Here is a 21,725-nt window from a genome sequence, read left to right on the forward strand (position 1 = left end):
TAGAATGTTCTCTGTTTCAGATTGTTGCCAATCTCAATGACCCGTAAACTGTAACAATGTAATTGTCCGACGAAATGTTGCTGCATTGTCTTTGTGTAGAGATGGTTAACAACATCAAATGCACTTATACTTAAATGTATTATGTAACATGAGACGCGATCACAACTGTCTTCTACGTGTTTTGAACGTCGTTTTTCTTCAACTCACTTGACTGAACTACAACAGCCTTAATTTTATTTCATATTAGATGAGGTACCTGGCATTGGCTAGATATGTATTTATTCCAATCTTACGTTATTCTGTCTCTTCCTTCCCTCACTCTCTGTCGCCTATCTCGACTTTCCCCTCACTCACCATTTCTTCACCCTTTTATCTAAGCATTTCGCACTCCCCTTGTATGTGTCCATGTCCTCCTCCTCCTTGTCCTCCACATTACCATCCCCCGCCCCAATAAGACGTTGTCTTTGCTTACCCCACAATATTTCTTTACAGACTGAAAATAATATGTGTGTCAGTGTGGCTGAAATCGATCCGGGGTTTAGAAGGAGAAGTGGAGGATAAACACACACACACACACACACACACACACACACACACACACGCACGCACGCACACACACACATATACAGACATACATTTTTAAGAGCTAATGACTAATTATTTCTTTTAACAAATATGTACCGCATATGAGCGTCTCTATAATGCGCATTCATGAATCCAACGCGCTTTCATTTAAGATTGATACAATAGCAGACAATTGGTACGAGGCACACGCAACCATTTGTCGTCAGCACTGAGAAACAAACAAGAGAACATTTCCATTATTGCGTCCCCTCCCACCGCAACGACAAGTCTATCTGCCCCTGTACCAAGTGGCCCCTGTAAAGGTGATAGATCAACTTTACGCGCTCCTACTTATAATTCTTGCAGTATATTTTTCATTTGACGAAGGAGACAGGTACAACCGACAGCTGCAAACCATTTATTCTTTACCAGATTTGGATATATATCATTTATCGTTCTTCAGAAACTGTAAGCATTAGCACCTGTTAAAATGAAATAGTACTTTCGGAAACAACCCACTCGCAACTGTTGGATGTATGTGATCCCTTCGGCAAATTACATTGCTGTGCAGTTGCTGACAACAATAAGGCATGTTTATTACGCTGAAATTCTGCAATAGAGGGAGAAAGATATTTAAATACCCTTCCGCCGGTTTGACAACTATTAGATTATGAGGGACACATTCGTAGGAGACAATACGAGTAGTTGTGTCACGTTGTAAACAATTACGTTTTTAGTCAGTCTTCGCAGGAGTCGGGTGTTGAGACCGACTGGAATAATCGTTCTGGTAGCATGAGTCAATGGTGATATGTGCCGTTCACAGTCTTTCACAGAATGACTGTGACCATGTTTACGAGTGTTGAAAACTGCATAAAATGCTGTGATCAAATTTCAATAAAATGGAAAAAAGCATATAGTGTATCCGTCTAATTCATTCCAGTTTAATTATCTCTGTGAAAATAAAATTCACATGACTTGCATAATCTTACAATATTCATGTAGCTAGGCACGAGCATATGAAGGGTGAAGAGAAGGAAGGGAATCATTAGTAATTTTGACCCACTACCAAAAACAAATCTAAGGGTTAGTGTATCTTCTTCCTGAAATTTATTTTAAAGTACTTTCATGCAAGATGAGATAGATGTATTATTAAAATATTATATTACATTATTCAAATGGCCACAAAAACTTTATTATAATTGCATTAATCTCAAACTTTCCAAAAATGTAGAAATAAATAACAAATTTAAAAAATAAGAAAAGGGCAGATGCACTGCACATGCAACAGGCTATATAACAAAGCTGCAGGTCTCTTAATGAATCTGGTTTTTATTCATTATAATTGCAAAACAAACGTAAATACAAATATATATAATGTTTCATTAATGTGACTTGTGATGTTGAACTTTTTTGGCTATGTTGTCTATATTTGCGTCGTTTGGGCTGCAGGAAATCCTCATTGCGTCTTCTAAATGACTGGACAACCGATTACGATATTTATTTTCAGGTACTTCATTTTTGAAAATGAAGCTTTTCTAATGTAAGTTGAAGGAAATAGTGAAAATGAACTGTGGACAGTTTCGTAAATTTTTATAATTGTTAGGCACACATGTCCAAAATTCAATGTACTGTTCTGTTTCACGATGTTCTGTAAACAGAGCTTTAAGCTGTGTGTCATGCTGAAGTTCGATTATTTCATTTAGCAAATTAGTTTCAGGAAATACAAATTGGCAGAATAATTTGAGATCATCATGTCCAACATGCCAAGGGTTCTCTACGAGAATGAAACAGCTTCGAATATTTCTGACATCTGCAAATCTATTTTTTATTTCTTCCAAATTACCTTCCAAGTATTCTTTCATGTTTTGGCAAATAGTTTCGGCGACAGTTAAGCCTGATTGGAGCGTGACAACAGTTGGAAAATTAGACAGATCTTTTACTTCGAGTTGATTTATATATAATTGCAGTTTGGCTTCAAATGCAAATATTTTGTTGGTCACTTGCCCAATTATCTTGCTTGGTCCTTGTAATTCCAAGTTAAGTGTGTTGAATTTATGTGTAATATCGGTCAAAAAAACTGTAAGTATCCACCATTCATCATCATCAAGTTCAGGATAATTTTTTCCACTTTGTTGAAAGAATAAAATAATTTCAGATTTCAAATTGACAAACAGTTCCAGCACTTTTTTTAGCCGTCTGACAGCAGTATGTAAGAGAAAACAAGCTTGCAATTCCTGCAGAAGTTCTTTAAATTTTCTGTGATTAAGTTCACAGGCACGAATGAAATTTATAACGCTTATAACCGTTTGCACAACATTCTTTAATTTGGTATTTGCAATTTCACATGCCAAACTTTCTTGATGCAGTAAGCAGTGAATGGAGAGTAAATCTGGCAAATACCATTGCTTCTTAATCAATGCTATCAAACCACTGTTGACGCCCATCATTGACGGCCAACCATCTGTACATACTGATATTAATTTTCTCATAGATAAGTCATTTTCTTACAAATTCTTTAATTGCATCCACAAAATCACATCTTTTTGTGTGACCTTTCATGGTTATAATTGCTAAAAAATCTTCTTCTATTATCCCATCATTTGTGCAGTAACGCACAATTAATGAAAACTGAGCCATCGAAGCTAAATCTGTACTGGAATCACATGCAAGACTGAAGTATTTGCATAGTTTGACTTTATTAATTACTGCCTCAAACATATATTTTGAAATATCTTCTATACGACGTCGACAGGTAGATTCTGAAAGTGTGAGCTTATTTATTTCAGCTGTTATTTGTTTACTGTTGGGGAAATTTTGAAACAAAGTTTCAGAAACAGTCGTCATACATTGCTTCTAATTGAGCACCAGTGAAAGCTTTCATATTTTTTGCCAGAATATTACATACTTGATATGATGCCCTTGTGACAGCCTCACTTTGCCCACCTGCTGCTAACATAACGTTTTGTTGACGACGAATGGTAGGTTTCAGATGAGCAATATTTTCTTTTCTTTCATTTGAATTCAAAGGAAAAGCTACTGTAAATGAATTGTGCTTACTTGTGTAGTATCGAAACAAATTGTATCTCTTCAGTCCCACAATCGTATCCCGGCATATTAAGCAAGTATTAGTACCTTCTTTGTGTCCACTTATAAAGCAAAATTCTTCTTCCCGTATTTCTTGGAAACTTCTTTTCTCTTCACATATTTTCCTCTTAATCAAGTTCTTGAGGGTACAGCAGACACTATTTATTCCACTAATAATTATATCACTAAATATGAGCAAAAATACACGCAGTACGCGACGAACGCTCAGGGGCACTGAAACTTACGACAAAGCTAACAATGAGGCGCCTGCGAGACAAGCCCGCCGTCGACAAACGAGCGGCGCGTTTGATGCACGGCTCACATTGTTGGCTAACAGGCCGCTCACGCCTTTAGCGCTGCGGAACACCGGCAAGTGGCGCGTTAAATGAAATATTGGTGGATGGTTTTCAGTTACCTAATTACTTCCCTGACTTTAATCACAATTCTACGCAGTTTCCGTAAGCAAAACACCGCTACGCTAGACAAGTACATAACTAATGCTATCCGTGCGAAGCCGAGGAGAGTCGCGGGCCTCACGAAAACATGATCTGGGCCGCTTGCGGCCCGCGGTTTGACGACCACTGCGTCTAAGCGCACATACCATTGTAGCCTTGATTTTTCTACCCTGCTCAGCAAGGGGTTCCTCTTTTGTTGTTTCCCGTAGCCTTTCATTCCTCATCCTATTTCTCTCCAAGTACGTGCGAAAAAGTGCGGCAGTCCATGGTGAATGTGTGAAAGCGTACATTGTATCCCACGGAGGCCACTTCGAACATGTGTTGTGACGTGGATGCGATGTAGTTCTGCACTGTGTCCCGCGACGATTTGCTGTCGTTGCACGCACGCCGTCCATTTCTGGACACATGTTCACAGAACCTCTTTTTCATGCAATTCCAGTCAGGAATCTGTCCCTGTAGTTTGTCGGTTCTATTAATGTTCACCCTGTGTCTTACTTCGTTGCTTTGATGTGCTCCGTCTTTGTTCCAAACCGGGTTCCTAACACTTGGCAGGAATGTTTCTGGCCGCGCGTGATTAGCCGAGCGGTCCAAGGCGCTGCAGTCATGGGCTGTGCGGCTGGTCCCGGCGGAGGTTCGACTCCTCCCTCGGGCATGGGTGTGTGCGTGTTTGTCCTTAGGATAATTTAGGTTAAGTAGCGTGTAAGCGTAGGAAAAAGCGTTCGACAATATAAAATGGTGCAAGCTGTTCGAGATTCTGAAAAAAGTAGGGAGAGACGGGGGTCATATACAATATGTACAACAACCAAGAGGGAATAATAAGAGTGGACAGTCAAGAACGAAGTGCTGTAGCCTTTCGCCCCTACTCTTCAATCTGTACATCGAGGATGCAATGATGGAAATAAAAGAAAGGTTCAGGAGTGGAATTAAAATACAAGGTGAAAGGATACCAATGACACGATTCGCTGATGACACTGCTATCCTGAGTGAAAGTGAAGAAAAATTAAATTATCTGCTGAACGGAATGAACAGTCTAATGAGTACACAGTATGGTTTGAGAGTAAATCGGAGAAAGACGAAGGTAATGAGAAGTAGTAGAAATGAGAACAGCGAGAAACTTAACATCAGCATTGATGGTCACGAAGTCAATGAAGCTAAGGAATTCTGCTACCTAGGCAGTAAAATAACAAATGACGGACGGAGCAAGGAGGACATCAAAAGCAGACTCGCTATGGCAAAAAAGGCATTTCTGGCCAAGAGAAGTCTACTAATATCAAATACCGGCCTTAATTTGAGGAAGAAATTTCTGAGGATGTACGTCTGGACTACAGCATTGTATGGTAGTGAAACATGGACTGTGGGAAAACCGGAACAGAAGAGAATCGAAGCATTTGAGATGTGGTGCTATAGACGAATGTTGAAAATTAGGTGGACTGATAAGGTACGGAATGAGGAGGTTCTACGCAGAATCGGAGAGGAAAGGAATATGTGGAAAACACTGATAACGAGAAGGGACAGGATGGTAGGAGATCTGCTAAGACATGAGGGAATGACTTCCATGGTACTAGAGGGAGCTGTAGAGGGGAAAAACTGTAGAGGAAGACAGAGATTGGAATACGTCAAGCAAATAATTGAGGACGTAGGTTGCAAGTGCTACTCTGAGATGAAGAAGAGGTTAGCACAGGAAAGGAATTCGTGGCTGGCAGCATCGAACCAGTCAATAGACTGATGACCAAAAAAAAAAAAAAAAACAAGCTTAGGGACTGATGACCTTAGCAGTTAAGTCCTGTAAGATTTCACACATGTTTGAACATTTTTTTTTTTTATGTTTCTGCCCGTCTGCCACGTTCCGTGATCTCTTTTGTGGTATCGATAGCTACGATGCCACAACGTAGGTGCGCTCTGCTAGGCTGGCACTACGACACCGACACCGACGACAGCGCCCTCTAGACGGCGTGGTGCAGCTCTACGAGCGCCGCTCCAGATTCATCTATTTGATTCCGAGTAGACGACTAAGCAACATTGTTTCTATTTCATAGTGGGCGAGCCATTACAGATTTTGCCTGTGTACCTTCTGTGAGCTTTGATACATCCGGCTTCGCACCTACGTGCTCCTCAGTGCAAAGTTAAGTATTCATATTCTTCCTATAGTAAAGATGATTTAAATTTAAAAGCAGTACCGAAGCATTTCACCTTTTCCTGCTCCTACTCACTTCCTACATTCGGCCTACCCTTCAGTTTACAGGAGCAGACCCACACGCCACCTTCCAGGTGGGATACAAAATCTTTCTCATTTCTTACATTTTCCTGTATCACAGTTCCATGTTGTTGTCACTCCCCACCTTAGTCAATTGATCCAATGCAACCCTCATTTCGATAGTTGGTCTATCTAGTTGTAACCAGCATCTCGCATTTGGTGATGATTCTGGAAAGGTACTGGACGCTCGTAAATTATTTGTTTACAGGAAACATAGCTGTAGTTGTAGTACGGAATCTGGGATGCACGCCTTGTTGTGTACATAGTTCCGTGTAGTCAATGCGTACACAACTTTCCCACTAGAGCGCGCCTCGCTAAGCACAACAGTGCAGGTGCAGCGCTCGTCCGTCTCTGTACTACGAGATGGCGCTGCCATACAGACGGACCAAATTCTGCTTCCGCCGATCCGCGTATTAATATGTAATGCAGCCAATGAGATTGCTGCTAACGTAGAACCTATTCTCCTCGCGGATCACACTCGCGCAGTGATACATGAACGCGCGAGGTATTATAATAAGTCTACAGACCCCTGATTAGTCAGTCTGTATTTGTCTGCAACAGTCTGTACGAGTTCTACATTTGTCTGTACCAGTCTATAGTCAAGTTTCCGTCCGCGCCTAATAAGATTACCATATTCCTGTACATAGCCATGAAGGTAAATGTATAGACACTTTTGTCAAATATCAGAGATATATGTGAGAATAAGATTAATGTACCAACACCAAAGGAACTTCAGATTGTCAATTGTAAATAGCATCCAGAACCAAGTTAAGTAATTTTTATGCTTGTTATTATTTTAATAAATGTGTGTGAAAATTAATCAAGCTCTGTTTAAAGTTGGTCACCGCCAATCTGCTACTCTAAGCGTGCAAGTGCCATTTCTATCGTCTGACCTAATGGCAGAAGATAAACACGCCACGATAAGACCACGAGACATAGTGCTGACACTTGCCTACTTCGTCAGAGCGACAAGTCAAATAATCTGATGATGTGTGTACCGAAGGTCTTACAGTACGCTCACCACACACTTATTGTTTGTCTCTCCTTCGCGTCTTCTACATTACTTTCATTACGGACTCTTGGCGAACAGGATGGTGCGATTCAAAATCCTTCTAGACATGAAAGAGGTGGTCACAGTTGTACACTTTCAGAGCGTGTGACAGTATGAGCAAGATTAATAACGATCTCCTCGTCAGCTGCGCAATGCTACCGCGAAGCTGTCGCCATGCCTCGGACGTGAGCTGCGCGTGGCCGATAGCCACCGTTCCCCGTCGGCCACCATTGCGGGCATCGGCCGGCCAATCCGGTAGGCCCATTGTGCTCTCGCCGCGGGCGGCCGACCATTTAAATTGATAATTAGCGCGCCACATTAACGCCGTTATTAATAACGCCAGCGCCATTGTCCGCCCGTCGCGATACGCATCTCCATTGTTACGGGTTGCTCCTGCCGTCCGCGCCTGCGCCCGCAGGCATTAAGGATGCTAATGTCCTGGGCGCCCGCCAGGCCGCGAGGCGCTCCCACACGCCACGGGCCGGAATTTGCATCTGCCGGGCGCTCCCGTGCTGAAAGACCGGCAGCGGAGGTGCTGGCCGGCGGATTTCGTGACGACAGGCAGCGAACTGCACCCCGCCGAAAAGGCAGATGGTTCTCGCTCGATAAGAACGCTTCTGCACCCGGCACTTATCTGATCTCTCGCGGTTATTTATATAAACAAGCAACGCGCCTCCCATCTGCGTGTAATGAGCCACATTCAAAGCCTAATTACTATGATTGTCGGCCAGGGAGATTGTGCAGCGGATAGCGAGCCACTGTCGTGGCAGGCAGAGATATGGATTCGGCTGCCTTGGAGTTCGTGGGCTCGTTCGCCGGACGGCGGTGGGAGCCCCACTTGGAGTGGGGTCAGCATTTTTCTTCGTAATCGCTCATAGCACACCATTGTTGTTGCGAAGGACAAACGTATTGTCGTGGGGAACTCATCGTCATCAGTTCTCTGGTATATTAGCAGGTTCTTCGAGTCTCCATTTCTCAAGGTTCATCGCTCACTTCTCAGAAATGCTGCTGAATGTGCTACCTTCCATCTAAGGTTGCCAGAATAAACTAGAGAAATTAGACATTTAGAAAACATTAAAAATTGCATTGGTTATTGTTAGATAGCCTATAGCTTTCAACAAACTTTTGTTATCTTTAATTTTTTGGTAAACATCTGCTCATGTTGCAAACTTACGACGATTGCATAACTCTGCTTGTACCATATCGATTTCTCAGTTCGTTTCTAGAATCAGACCACATATGATTCATGTGACTGAACTCTCTTTCATCACAGGCTTTGGCGTACGGAACCGCCATTATCATTTTGATATTTTTTTATGCTGAGTGTTTCTTCTCCGTTTAAAAAAGTTTTGCATGGAAACGAGTTTGTGGACGCAGAAGCTTGACTTTGTAAATGCACCGGCTGGCAACAAAGCACTGAATGTTTATTGTCAATAAGTAAATTAGAAATACGAATAGATTTCTAAAAATACCGAACCACTTGTTCTTTGGTTCCGAATACTGCACTCAAGGCAGAAATACTGAACAGTTCAGTAAAAAGCCGAACTCCTGGCAACCCAGCATCTCCTTCAGGATCCGAAATTGCTTCCTTTCTCGTCCCTCACAGGTACTCTTCTATGTTTTTGTAATCTTTTCCTTAATTCTTAACAGATACCCTACCTAGTTTTTTTCTCCTTGTTTTATCACACTCAACAATTGTCTCTACTCCCCTGTTCATCTCAAAAGATTCTCATTTTTCTTTATCCTATCCATCCAAATCAACCTCACCATCTTCCTCCAGGGGTTTGCAGAAGCAGTCACAAGAACATATGAAAGGGAAGCCGAAACAGGAAGAGATTTCAGATCCTGCAAGGTGCACTACATGGAGGTATTTACATTATTAAACGTCTAAAACGTCTTCAGTTGTAGGTTGTCCGCCGAACAGGTTCGAGGGATAACAAAACCTTGATTTTGAGTATTTCATATGATAAAGTAACCGACTATAAAATTGTAATATATTGTCATAGCCTATTCATTAAGTAGTACAATTTTACGTTAAAGCTTTAACACGAAACTCAAGTATTTTAGTTAGAAACTGTGTGTATGTGTAGAGGCAGCGTAGCTCACAGAGAGAAAATTACCCAGACTATATTCATCCAATATTTGAAAATGAGAGCACTTGCCGGCTTCCAACAAACTTCACACATATTTTCAAACCGTTTCGAAGCTTCTTCTCACTGTCATCCCCCACAAAATAATGAAAAGTAAAAAGTTTCTCATTTACTACATTATCGCTGCGCATGCAGTAAAACTTCTGTATTAGGTAAGTTGTTTTAATTTATTACTTCTTTGCTTCAGGAGCGGATGAGAATAGACGTGAGAGAAATTGTAAGTGTACTTCTGCTGCATTTTGGTTAAATATATATGTTTATTTGCTCTTAAAAACCTTTATTTATGTGTCTTCAGCATCCCTAGATGTTAGGAAACAAATAACTTATTTTTTCACGCAACACAGAGCAAGCCTGCGATCGATTGTTGTCGGCCACAACATTTTATTTGAATATTGCCATTATTGAAATTTCTCAGAGCAGTTAAGGGAAAAACAAGAATGGACAGAGTAAGGAATGTAGAGATTAGAAAGGACCTCAAACAAGAAAGTATGAGAGAGGAAATTGAAAGAAAGAGATTAAGATGGTATGGGCATGTTAAGAGGATGCATGGGCAGAGACTCCCCAAAATTATGGAATAACTAAAGATGGATGGGAAAAGACCTAGAGGGCGCCCATAACACGGTGGAAAATGGGAGTTAGAATATCTTTAGAAAGGAGAGGTGTGACCTGGCAGCAAGTGGAGGAAGAAAAGTGGTGGGAGGACCGAGCCAAATGGAGAGGACTCATCAGCACCCAGACCCGGCAGCAGCTGGAGCGAGATTCGGATATAGATAGATAGATTGCCATTATTGAACGGAACAGAGCTGCGGAAATAACTTACAAAGTTTATATTTTAATTATATTATTTAACTTCCGTGTCATTTTAATTTATTAGCAAAGAGTGATAGCAGTTCTCATTAAATTCTTGTGGTTGCCGTATAGCGGCTATATTTGTGAGGAGTTCTTTTTTTTCTACACAGGACTCGTATTTGGGAAGACTGACATCAAACTTTAGGCTTTCCATGAGTTCCTAAAATCGCTTAAGGCGCATAGCGGGAATGATCATTCGAGAGGGCACCGTTTATTCCCCAACCCGGACATTTGATCCGTCTCCAATGGCGTCGTCGTCGGCGGGACATTAAACCCTAAGCATTCTTTCCTTCCACGTGGCCCCGAACATGTTCTGTCGTCGAAGATTAGTTCCAGACGCAATTTCATAATGATATGTAATCATCCCGTGGTAAGGTGAAAAAATTATTGACTTCCGTGATCACAGAATTATTTTGTTAGTAGCGAAGAAATGTGTTGTTTCAAAAACCATTATTTTTGAGATACGTAACACAGAATGAATCGTGATACATTATGATGTATTTTGTAGTGGTTGCAGCCACAATGGGAAATGTCGGTCAGTTCAACTTGTCGACTAGTGGGGCTAAGTGTCACAAGGAGTCTACTATAGGGCGCATAGTTGAAGTTTCTGACCTTTATTTTATTCCTACTAAAACCTTTGCACTACATCTATGTTACAAAGGCATTAATTAATTAGCCAAATAAAAATACATTAAAATAGACAGAAAGGTATATCGTGGTTAATGAGTACATCTTCGCTCTTTCTTGATTAACACACATTTATAACTGCGCAAATACGCCAGTTTTAAAAAAAAACTGTCGAACTTTTTACCAGTATTTTTAAGACAAGAAGAAGATAAAACAGGAGGCGCAAATAGTTACATTGCTGCTAGAACACTGTTTTCATTCCTTTCTTATATTAGCAATATAGTCATTGGTACCATCAAAATGAGCTTCGTGACTCAGAGTGATTTCTAGCATTTTCATATACCCTGTTTATAACTCCCATATGCTATTACCACAGGATAGCGAAATTTTAAGTCAAATTCTTTTCCATTTATCTCACGAAAAAATTATTTCTCTGTCTACTCGATTTGATCTAATGTGATAGGAGGGAACTGTTAACACGCTGTTGTCACAGTGACTTGTCAAACACGCATCCGAAAGGGCACTTGTTAGTTTTCACAGCATATTTTTGTTATAAAAGCAAAAGTTTTCAGATCATCTTGTCTAGTCAGACCTGTGCGAAAATGCTCTGTCTTCTGCAACTCGTTAATAATGCGAGCTTGTCAAACACTTGTCGAAGGTAAAATCATACCGTCAAGGTATACAGCACAACATGGACGTCCGCAGCTAGCGTCCGTTTACATGCTGCCGATGTCTCCTGATAAGATTACACCTTAAAAAGTAATCATTTCTGACACAGATATATCCTTAAGTTGATTTCCTGACATTCATTTCCTTCTTCTTTTACTATACCTAGCGTAAACTGCAGATAAATTTATTTCTTCAGCTGAACTATTGAAAGTGTCTGCTTCTTTAATGTCAACCTCCTCTTTCACAATCGGCGTTCTGTTTCCCACTGTTAGTCTACAGATTAAAAGGAAATCATGGAAAAGCAAGGGGAATGTGTCGTTTGTTCCTACTGTTCGATATGTGGAATATAGGATAAACAACGTTGGATGTATTAAATTGTTGTGATTGCTGAAAGTAATTTGTTTCACATATGACTAAATTCTTGCACATTAATAACGCAGCACACCGCTACTTCATTTATAGCTTAATGCATGAGACGTGGTATTTACTGGTATTACAGAAAACGTGGAAGGGAGAACCCACCAAAGTAACTTTATTTTCACACAACTTGTTTATTTAATACGTAATCATAAATTAGTTTTTTTTCACAAATTAACAAATTTGTGAAATGAATAAGCTTTTGCAAGAGAAATCAAAAGAAGAACACCGTGACAATAATTACAAGAGCTCGGACCTGCAGCCCGCCCGTTATCGGGTGGAACAGCGGTGTTTACTACCGCGCTGGTCGCGGTTTCTCTTATTAAATGCCCTTCTGCAAACCAATGAAAACATATAAGTAATCTTTATGACAAGAGTGTTTCAATTACTCAAACAAATTGTGTAATTTTTGTTTTTTGGCAACTGTATGTCGAAAGATTCGGGATTAAGATTCCAACCTATGCTTAAAGGTTAAACAAATTAGAAAACAATTATGACAATGATAAGGCTTGCTTCAGAGCGAGCAACCTTTTCATTTCAGTTCAGTCAACAGCAAGGTACGAGTGGATCCCAACCCGTCCCTTTTGACAATCTTATTCTGACTAAAGCCCTGGCGACAGTAGCCTGTTAATATGTCAAAAGTTAAATTGCTTCTCAGTTATGAAGGCCACTCTGAAGGAACGTTTTAAAACATTACGTATGAGCACTTATTACAAGATAACTCACTCGGCGCAACTACAAGATCCACTTAAAAATACATTCACAATGAACCGATCTTTCAAAGACAGGAACGCACAGCTTAGCACAACAGATAGTTCAGATTATCTCAGATACAATTACAATCAAGGAACTGAGCCGGTTAACATCTAAATCTAACTACAAGATGCCTGTTTGTTTAACGGCAACTTGTGCCTTGGTACAATTGTTTCGACTGTATTTCCGACCGGGAGCCGATTCATTAAAACAGCTGGCATGGTAGCTCAGCTTGTTCGGTCAGAGGGCCAGGTGGCCTCTGTAATAAAAAAAATAAAAAAAAACTGAGTGGAAGGATCAACCACCGAACTTGAACAGGATGTCTTGCGACGTCCGCAACGACCAAACACAACGATCAATAACGAACAAAACGTAAAAAAAAAAAAAAAAAAAAAAAAAAATTATGATCAGGTATAAACTAGAAAGGAAGGGCAATATAATATCAGAGCAAATTTTCAAACTACACACAGTATCTAGTACAATACTGCGGTCTATATTTACGACCGAGTGAAACTCTGAGGGTCTGGAACAAACCAGAAAATAATTAGGAGGTCGGACAGACAGTGACGCCAATCACCACGAGGATTACAGAATGTTACTCCCCTTTATCAGCAAGCAGCTCCATGGATCCATGGTGTGTCACGGCAGTTACTGAGTGGTGCCAGTGAAAGCCAGGTAGAAGGGGGAGAAAGGGGCAGCCAGCCCACGAGCGGTCGTCTGACACGAATCTTGCCAACCAACCGACGGGAAGCCGGACTGCTGCTTTCGTTGGCGCTGACCCAGGTGAAGTGCTCCGGTATCTCTACTCTGTGCAGGCCCTCATTGTGCAGCAAACTGGGTGCCTCCTCGCTCGGTTTTTTTTTTCTTTATTGTGATTTCATTCCCCTGCCCCATATGGGCAGGGGAGGGCTGTCAGTGGCACAATCCGCCGCTCTTCAGCCGAGTGACACGACAACTAAAACAAGAATAAAATGATAGATAAGGAGATAAGAAAGGGGAACATAAAACATAGTAAGGGGAGAAAATGGAGGTAAAAAATACACGGACATGGAGACGTTCATGGGGGACAGTTGAAAAAGTCACCTGAAAGTTAAAAAACATGGTTGGCGATTCTTAAAACTCAGAGAAGACGCTGAATGCGCATGCACAGGTTAAAGGTCGGCCACAGTATTAAAAACTCTTTGGAACAAAACACTTAAAACCCACTTGGAGTACACACGACGAAGAATAAAACTGCCAGGTGGGAGGTCAGAGAGGATGGAAAAGGAGGGGAGAGCATGGGGCAGCTGGGGAAGCTGCAGGATGAAGAGAGGAGGGGCATCAGTGGGTTCACGAAGAGGCAGGAGACACGTGGGGTGGGAGAGGAAGAGGGAAGACAGGGCAGGAGGGAGAGCAGAGACACTGAAAGGAGGCACAAGAGATGGAGTAGGAGGGGGAAGCCGCTCAGGTGGAGGGAGGGGGAGGAGAGGGAGCCCTGAGGAGGAGGCAGGAAGATGGGGTTAGAGTTGGTAGGAAGGGTAGATGTCAGGGCGAAGCTCATCATCCGGGAGGGGTAGACGGTGGAAGTTGTGTTGGGAAAGGAGATGGAGGGTGTGGAGATGGAGAGAGGGTGGGACACAATGGTAAAGGCGCGGCAACTGGTTGGGGGTGGAGAGGAAAGGAGACACCAGGGGGTGAGAGGGATCAAGGCGGCGGACAATATATAGTGTGCGGATGTGTTCAAGGAAAAGGAGAAGGTGAGGGAAGGTGATGAGGTCGTAGAGGATGCGCGTGGGGGACGGAAGACGGATGCGGAAGGCGAGGCGGAGCACATGGCGTTCGAGGATATGGAGGGCTTTATAGAACCGGGGAAGGGTGGAAATCCAAGTGACGCTGGCATAACAAAGGACGGGGCGGATCGAGGATTTGTAGGTGTGAAGGATGGTGGAAGGATGTAGACCCCACGTCTGGCCGGACAGGAGTTTCAGGAGGTGGAGGCGGTTGTGAGCTTTGGTTTGGATGGTAAGGAGATGGGGAGTCCAGGTGAGGTGGCGGTCGAGTGTGAGGCCAAGGTATTTGAGAGTTGGAGTGAGGTGGATAGGACGGCCATAAATGGTGAGGTAGAAATCACGGAGGTGGAAGGAGTGGGTAGTGCGGCCTATGATGATCGCCTGGGCCTTGGAGGGATTAACACGGAGGAGCCACTGGTTGCACCAAGCGGTGAATTGGTCAGGGTGGGTTTGGAGGGTACGTTGGGACCGTTGAAGGGTTGGATAAAGGGCTAGGAAGGTGGTGTCATCAGTGAACTGGAGAAGATGAACAGGAGAGGGAGGTTTGGGCATATCAGCAGTGTACAGGAGATAGAGGAGAGGAGAAAGGACAGAACCTTGGGGCACGCCGGCAGAGGGGTAGAAAGTACAGGAGTTGGAATTGTGGATAGTCACATAGGAGGGACGATGGGAGAGGAAGGAAGCAACGAGAAGGACGAAGTTGATGAGGAGAGCATAGGTCTGGAGTTTGAAAAGGAGCCCGGGATGCCAGACACGGTCATAGGCGTTCTGGAGATCAAGGAAAACAAAAATAGCAGAGCGACGGGAGTAAAGTTGGAGGGAAAGAAGATTGGTAAGGTTAAGGAGCTGGTCGTAGGCAGAGAAGGAAGGATGGAAATCACATTAGGTAAGAGGAAGGAGGCGGTGCTGGTTAAGATGGCGTTGAATACGGCGAGAGAGGATGGCCTCAAAGACCTTACTGAACACGGAGGTGAGGCAGATTGGATGATAGGAAGAGGTATCAGAGGGGGGTTTAGTAGGTTTAGGGAACAGCAGGACACAGGAAGTCTTCCACAGATCGGGGTAAAATCCAATGGAGGACATTGTACGGGGTAGCAAGGACAGACAGGAAGGATGGAGGGGATTCTTCGAGGTGATGGTAGGTGACGCCATCATGAGCAGGGGCGGTGTTGCGTTTGGAGCGGAGGATGAGTGTGATGTCTTGTGTGGTAATGGGAGTGTTGATGTCTGAGGGGGTAACTGATCCAAGTACTGGAAGCTAGGGGCGAGCGGGGAGATAGAGGTGTCAGTGCGATCAAGGACAGTGGGGAAGAGGGAGTAATCAAAATGGGGATCATCAGGAATGGAGAAGACCTCGGATAGGTGGGAAGCAAAATGGTAAGCCTTACTGAGGTTGTCAGGAAAGTGTCGATCGTCGTGGAGGATGGGGTAATGCGGGGTGGGATGGCTACCAGTAAGGCGGTGAAGGCTGACCAGTACTTGGAGGAGTTCACAGGGAGGGTGGAGTTGAGGCGTGTGCATGTCTGGCGCCAGTCCTGGCGTTTCTTTGCTGTAAGGAGGTTCCAGATATGTCGCTGTAATTGCCGGTGGCGGGTGAGAGTACCCCGGTCACGAGTGCGAAGGAAGGAGCTGTAGAGCCTGCGGGATTCACACAGCAGAAGGACGGCCTGTGGAGGAAGCATAGGGCGGTGAGGGTGGATGAGTTTGGTAGGGACATGAGCCTCCACAGCGTCAGTGATGGTCTTCTGAAGGAAGGAAGAGGCATGAGTGATGTCATCAGGGTGGTGAAAGATGAGGGAGTGGCTTTCGACCTGTAAGGCAATGGATTCCTGGTAGGCATCCCAATTGGCATGGTGGTAGTCATGGACAGACTTTGGAGGGGCAGCTGGGCAGGTGGCGGCAGTGGTGGGACGGGAAGAGGAGATGGTGAGAAGGACAGGTCACTACCGACGGGATCGAGGACATCAACGGTGATGCGACCAAGGAGGTTGGGAGAAGCGAGGATAACATTAGGGTTTGAGTTACTTTCAGGATGGGTGTGCAGTGGGAGAAGAAAAAGGTCACCATGGAGGGTGGCAAGGAACTGATGCCACCGCCGAAGGGTGGCAGGGTCACAGCTGTGGATGTTGAGGTCAGTGGCGATCACATAGGTGGAGAAGGTACGGTCAACATGGGAAATGAAGTCAAAGGGGAGAGGAGCTGCAGGGCGGATATAGATAGTGGCACAGGTGACGGTGAGGGAGGGAAAAATAGGCTGAGGAGAAGGTGTTCGGTCGGGTCATTGAGGAGGGGTTGTGGCCGGACAGGGAGATGCCTGAGGTGGCCTATAGCGACCCCGCCGCGGGCTAGGGGAAGGGGATTGTCAGTGCGGTGAAGGAGATAAGGGGAGGTGCGGACAACATGGTGGGGTTGGAGGAAGGTTTCATTAAGGATGAAGGAGTCAACCTGGTGCTGGGAGAGGGTATGCATGAAGAGGTATTTGTTTTCAAGGAGGGAGCGAATGTTGAGGTAGAGGAGACGATACTGTTGACGTGCCAGGAGGTTGGAGGTGGGAAGGGTGCGGGAAGGGGAGAGAGGGGCTTAAACGAGGGTGTCTATGCGGGTGAAGGTAAAGTGGGCCTGGTTGTGGGAGTATGTGGCGTAGGTGTTTACGTGGAAAACAGAGCGGGCAGCAAGGAAAATCTGCTGGAGTGTGTGGGGGCGCTGGAAGGAGTGGATGTTCTGCAGGACGATGATGAGGAACCAGATGATGTCTTCTGCTGTAGGGGGAGGGCGGAGGGAATGTCAACAACTGAGGCGTTTCGTAGACGCAGTCCTAGAACAACGACCAGGAAGATTGCGTGACGTGATGCTACTCCACGATAATGCCAATCCACATTCTGCTACACTGACAACTAACTCTAGTCAGGAGTTGGTTTGGAAGTCATTCCACACCCACCTTATACCCCGGATCCTGCACCCTCAGATTTTCACCTTTTCCGTTTGTAAACGCAGTCCAAGAACAACGACCAGGAAGATTGCGTAAGTGATGCTACTCCACTATAGTGCCCACCTGCATTCTGATACACTGTCAACTAACTCCAGTCAGGAGTTGGTTTGGAAGTCATTCCACGCCCACCTTATACCCCGGATCCTGCACCCTCAGATTTTCACCTTTTCCGCTCTCTAGCGAACAACCTCCAACGACCTTCTTTTCTGGATGATAACGCACCCCGAACAGGGCTCGACTTGTCCTAAAAACCACGTGATTTCTACAGTCACGGAATCGACTGTGTATCTCTTGCATTTATTAAACTTATGGAAAAACGCTACGTAAACAAACACCACAACAGTCTTTAATCGTGAATATTTGTTTATTCAATTACCGGTTTGAGTCATTATGATTGGCTTAAGATTGATCTGTCTGCATGAAGTTAAGCACAGGGATCAACAATAATACAAATACTAAAACTTTAATTCAAAGACAAACAACACAACCTGTAGCACATTTAAGAAACCTCACCAAATACCTTACATGGACCAAACTTTTCCTCCGTTAACTCTCACCTCTGCTATTTTTACTCTTTCGTAGCGCTATGTACTCTACATCGCAGGATTTCCAACATTTTCCAAATATGCTGTTCGTGTCCTCATGACATATGGACGAAGCCGTGCTACTGATGACAATGTACACATCATATTATGAGCTTCAGTGCCGTGACCTCAAAAAATCGCAACGCTTAAGACGAAGACACTTAACTTCACACACAAACGATTTTGCGGCGCCGACGAAATGTTGTTTAACCCCATACATTTTTGTCTTCTAACAAGCGAAATTTCACGTCTCGGATGACCAACAGCAATACATGCTTTGTGCAATTGAGGCTCCATCCAGATTCTTTGACTTAATTTTTGATTGCTGCTGATGCTGCACTACGTGATGAAAGGTATCCGGACACCCCCAGAAACATGTTTTTCATAATAGGTGCAGTGTGCTGCCACCTACTGCCAGGTATTCCACATCAGCGACCTCATTAGTCATTAGACATCGTGAGAGAGCAGAATGGGAAGCTCCGTGCAACTCATGGACTTCGAACGTGGTCAGGTGATTGGGTGTCACTTGTGTCATACGTCTGTACACGAGATTTCCACACTCCTAGGTCCACTGTCGCCGGTGTGATAGTGAAGTAGAAACGTGAAGGGACACGAACAGCACGAAAGCGTACAGGCCGACCTATACATACAATAATCAGATTCGTTTTTGCATCTGAGAGCTGAAAATCTCTTACAGTTTACTTCTGATCCAAGGTAAGTGAAACTACACACGCCATCTCGTATATAAGTCAATGTTTATGGATGGGGGCTCATTTGGATAATCTTTCTTAGCTTCAGGCATATACTTAATTTCCCGTCTTTTGTCCGTAGGTTTATCTTTCGAGCAGCTCTTTCAAGACTTGTAAGTTCTTCTTTCATTGCTCTTCGTATTCTTGCAGTTACATCAATATCATCTGCGTGTGCCAGCACCTGAACTGATACACACAGGATAGTCCCTCTTGTATTGATGCCCCCATCTCTTACAGCCTTTTCGAAGGCTATATTGATCAGAAGGCAGGATAATGTGTCTTCCCGTCGTACTCCATGTTAATGGTCACAGCACTTGTTAACATATTCTGTAATTTAACATGACTCCAGGTATTTTCCATAGGAGATTTCACTTAGGTAATCAGTTCATTAGGTAACTATAACTCTTCCATTGCTATATACAGATACCTCTTGTCAATACTGACTTAAGCTGATATGAAGTGCCGGCCGGCGTGGCCGAGCGGTTCTAGGCGCTACAGTCTGGAACCGCGCGACCGCTACGGTCGAAGGTTCGAATCCTGCCTCGGGCATGGATGTGTGTGATGTCCTTAGGTTAGTTAGGTTTAAGTAGTTCTAAGTTCTAGGGGACTGATGACCTCAGAACTTAAGTCCTATAGTGCTCAGAGCCATTTGAACCGTTTTTTGACATGAACTCTATAAATAGGTGTTGCATATCAACCCTATTTTTTTTTACTTTTTCATAATAATTTCCATATCGCGAAGATCTGATCAAAAGTAGATCTTGACGGAACACAAACTGATAAGTCACCAACAGCATTTACGACATAGTGTTGTAATCTTATTAAAAAGGGTGTTGGAGAGTATTTTATACGCTGTAGTAAACCACACCATAATATCGCTATTCTTGTGTATTGAGCATGTGATATCTGTGTTAGATACTTTCAGCTATCCACATCGTAATTAAAAATTTGTGCAAAAATGCGACAAATTCCTTTCCTCCATTTTTAATGAGTTTTCTTGTATTAGATCAATTCCTTGGGTCTTATTATTCTTCAGCTTCTTGCTGGCCGCCTCCAGTTCCTTCACAGTTGTTATTGCTTCCTCTGTTTCCCAGTTTCTTGTATTTAGATAAGATCCTTGGTTCTCAGCTCTCCATCACTGAAAATTTCGTCGAAGTGTTGAGCGTATCTTCTACATGTTGCTTCATCACTACTCAGAATTGATCCATCTGTGTTTCTACATAAATTCGTCCTTTGCAGAAAGTTCTTTCGGCTCTTATTATTATACACTAATGGGCCAGAACATTATGACCACCGACCTACTATCGATATAAATCCATCCAGGCTACAGCAGCGTCACCTGGCGAGGAATGACTGCTAATCAGTCACACGTACGGTGCATGTAGTATCAGTGGAATGGGGAAGGCTCGCGATCTATATGAGTTTGACAGGGGAGATTGTGATGACTCAGAGGCTCGGCACGAGCATTTCGGAAATTGCACGTCTTGTCGGGTGTTCGAGGAGTGCTGTGGTGAGTGTCTTCAACAAGTGACGAAAAGAATGTGAAACCACATCCAGAGGTCGGGTGGTTGGACAGCCACACCTCATTACACATGTCGGACGTCGTAGGCTAGGCAGTCTGGTAAAACAGCACAGACGGCGAACTGTGGCGGGAATAACTTCAGAATTCAACGATGGACAGAGTACAAGTGTGTATGAGCACAGAGTGAACCGAACACTCCAACTATGGCCCTCCACAGCTGGCGGCCCAAGCAGCGATGTTAACACCACTACGTCGGCGACTACGACTGAAATGAGCACATAACCATTGGCACTGAACGTTGGCACAGTGGGAGAGCGCTGCATGGTCTGATGAATTCTGATACCTTCTTCATTACGCCGACTATAGGGTGCTAATCCCTCGTCTTCGAGGGAAACAGCTTCCTGACACCTGTATTGCGGGATGGACACAAGCTGGCGGCGGCTCCATTGTGCTCTGGGGGAACATTCATGTGGGCATCCAGATCTGAAACCGATCGACCACGTCTGGGTTGTGATTAAACGTGGCGTGCGAGCTCCTCGCCCTCCTTCTCAGAATTTATGGGAATCAGGTGACGTGTGTGCAGAACTACTAACACCTCATTGCTTCCATGCCACGACGCGACACCGCTGTTATCCATGCCAAAGGTGGACATACCGGCCATTAGGTAGATGCTCATTACATTCAGCACATATGCGACTGGAACAGGAAAGGGAGTATGGTGTGCGTACTGTAAGACCTTCGGTACACACACCATCAGATTATTTCACTTGTCGCTCTAACGAAGTAGGCAAGGGTCAGCAATATGTCTCGTGGTCTTATTGTGGCGTGTTTATCTTCTGCCTTTAGGTCAGACGATAGAAATGGCACTTGCACGCTTAGAGTAGCAGATTGGCGATGACCAACTTTAAACAGAGCTTGATTAATTTTCACACACATTTGTTAAAATAATAAAAAGCATAGATATTACGTAACTTGATTCTGGATGCTGTTTACAATTGACAATCTGAAGTTCCTTTGGTCTTGGTACATTAATCTTATTCTCACGTATATCTCTCATACTTGACAAAGTGTCTATTCATTTATCTTCATGGCTATGACCAGGAATATGGTAATCTTATTAGGCGCAGACTGGAACTTGTCTATAGACTGGTACAGACTAATGCAGACTGGTACAGACTGGTGCAGACAAATGCAGACTGACTAATCGGAGGTCTGTACACTCATTATAATACCTCGCAC

Source organism: Schistocerca cancellata, chromosome 1, assembly GCF_023864275.1.
Source record: "Schistocerca cancellata isolate TAMUIC-IGC-003103 chromosome 1, iqSchCanc2.1, whole genome shotgun sequence".
Lineage (NCBI taxonomy): Eukaryota > Metazoa > Arthropoda > Insecta > Orthoptera > Acrididae > Schistocerca > Schistocerca cancellata.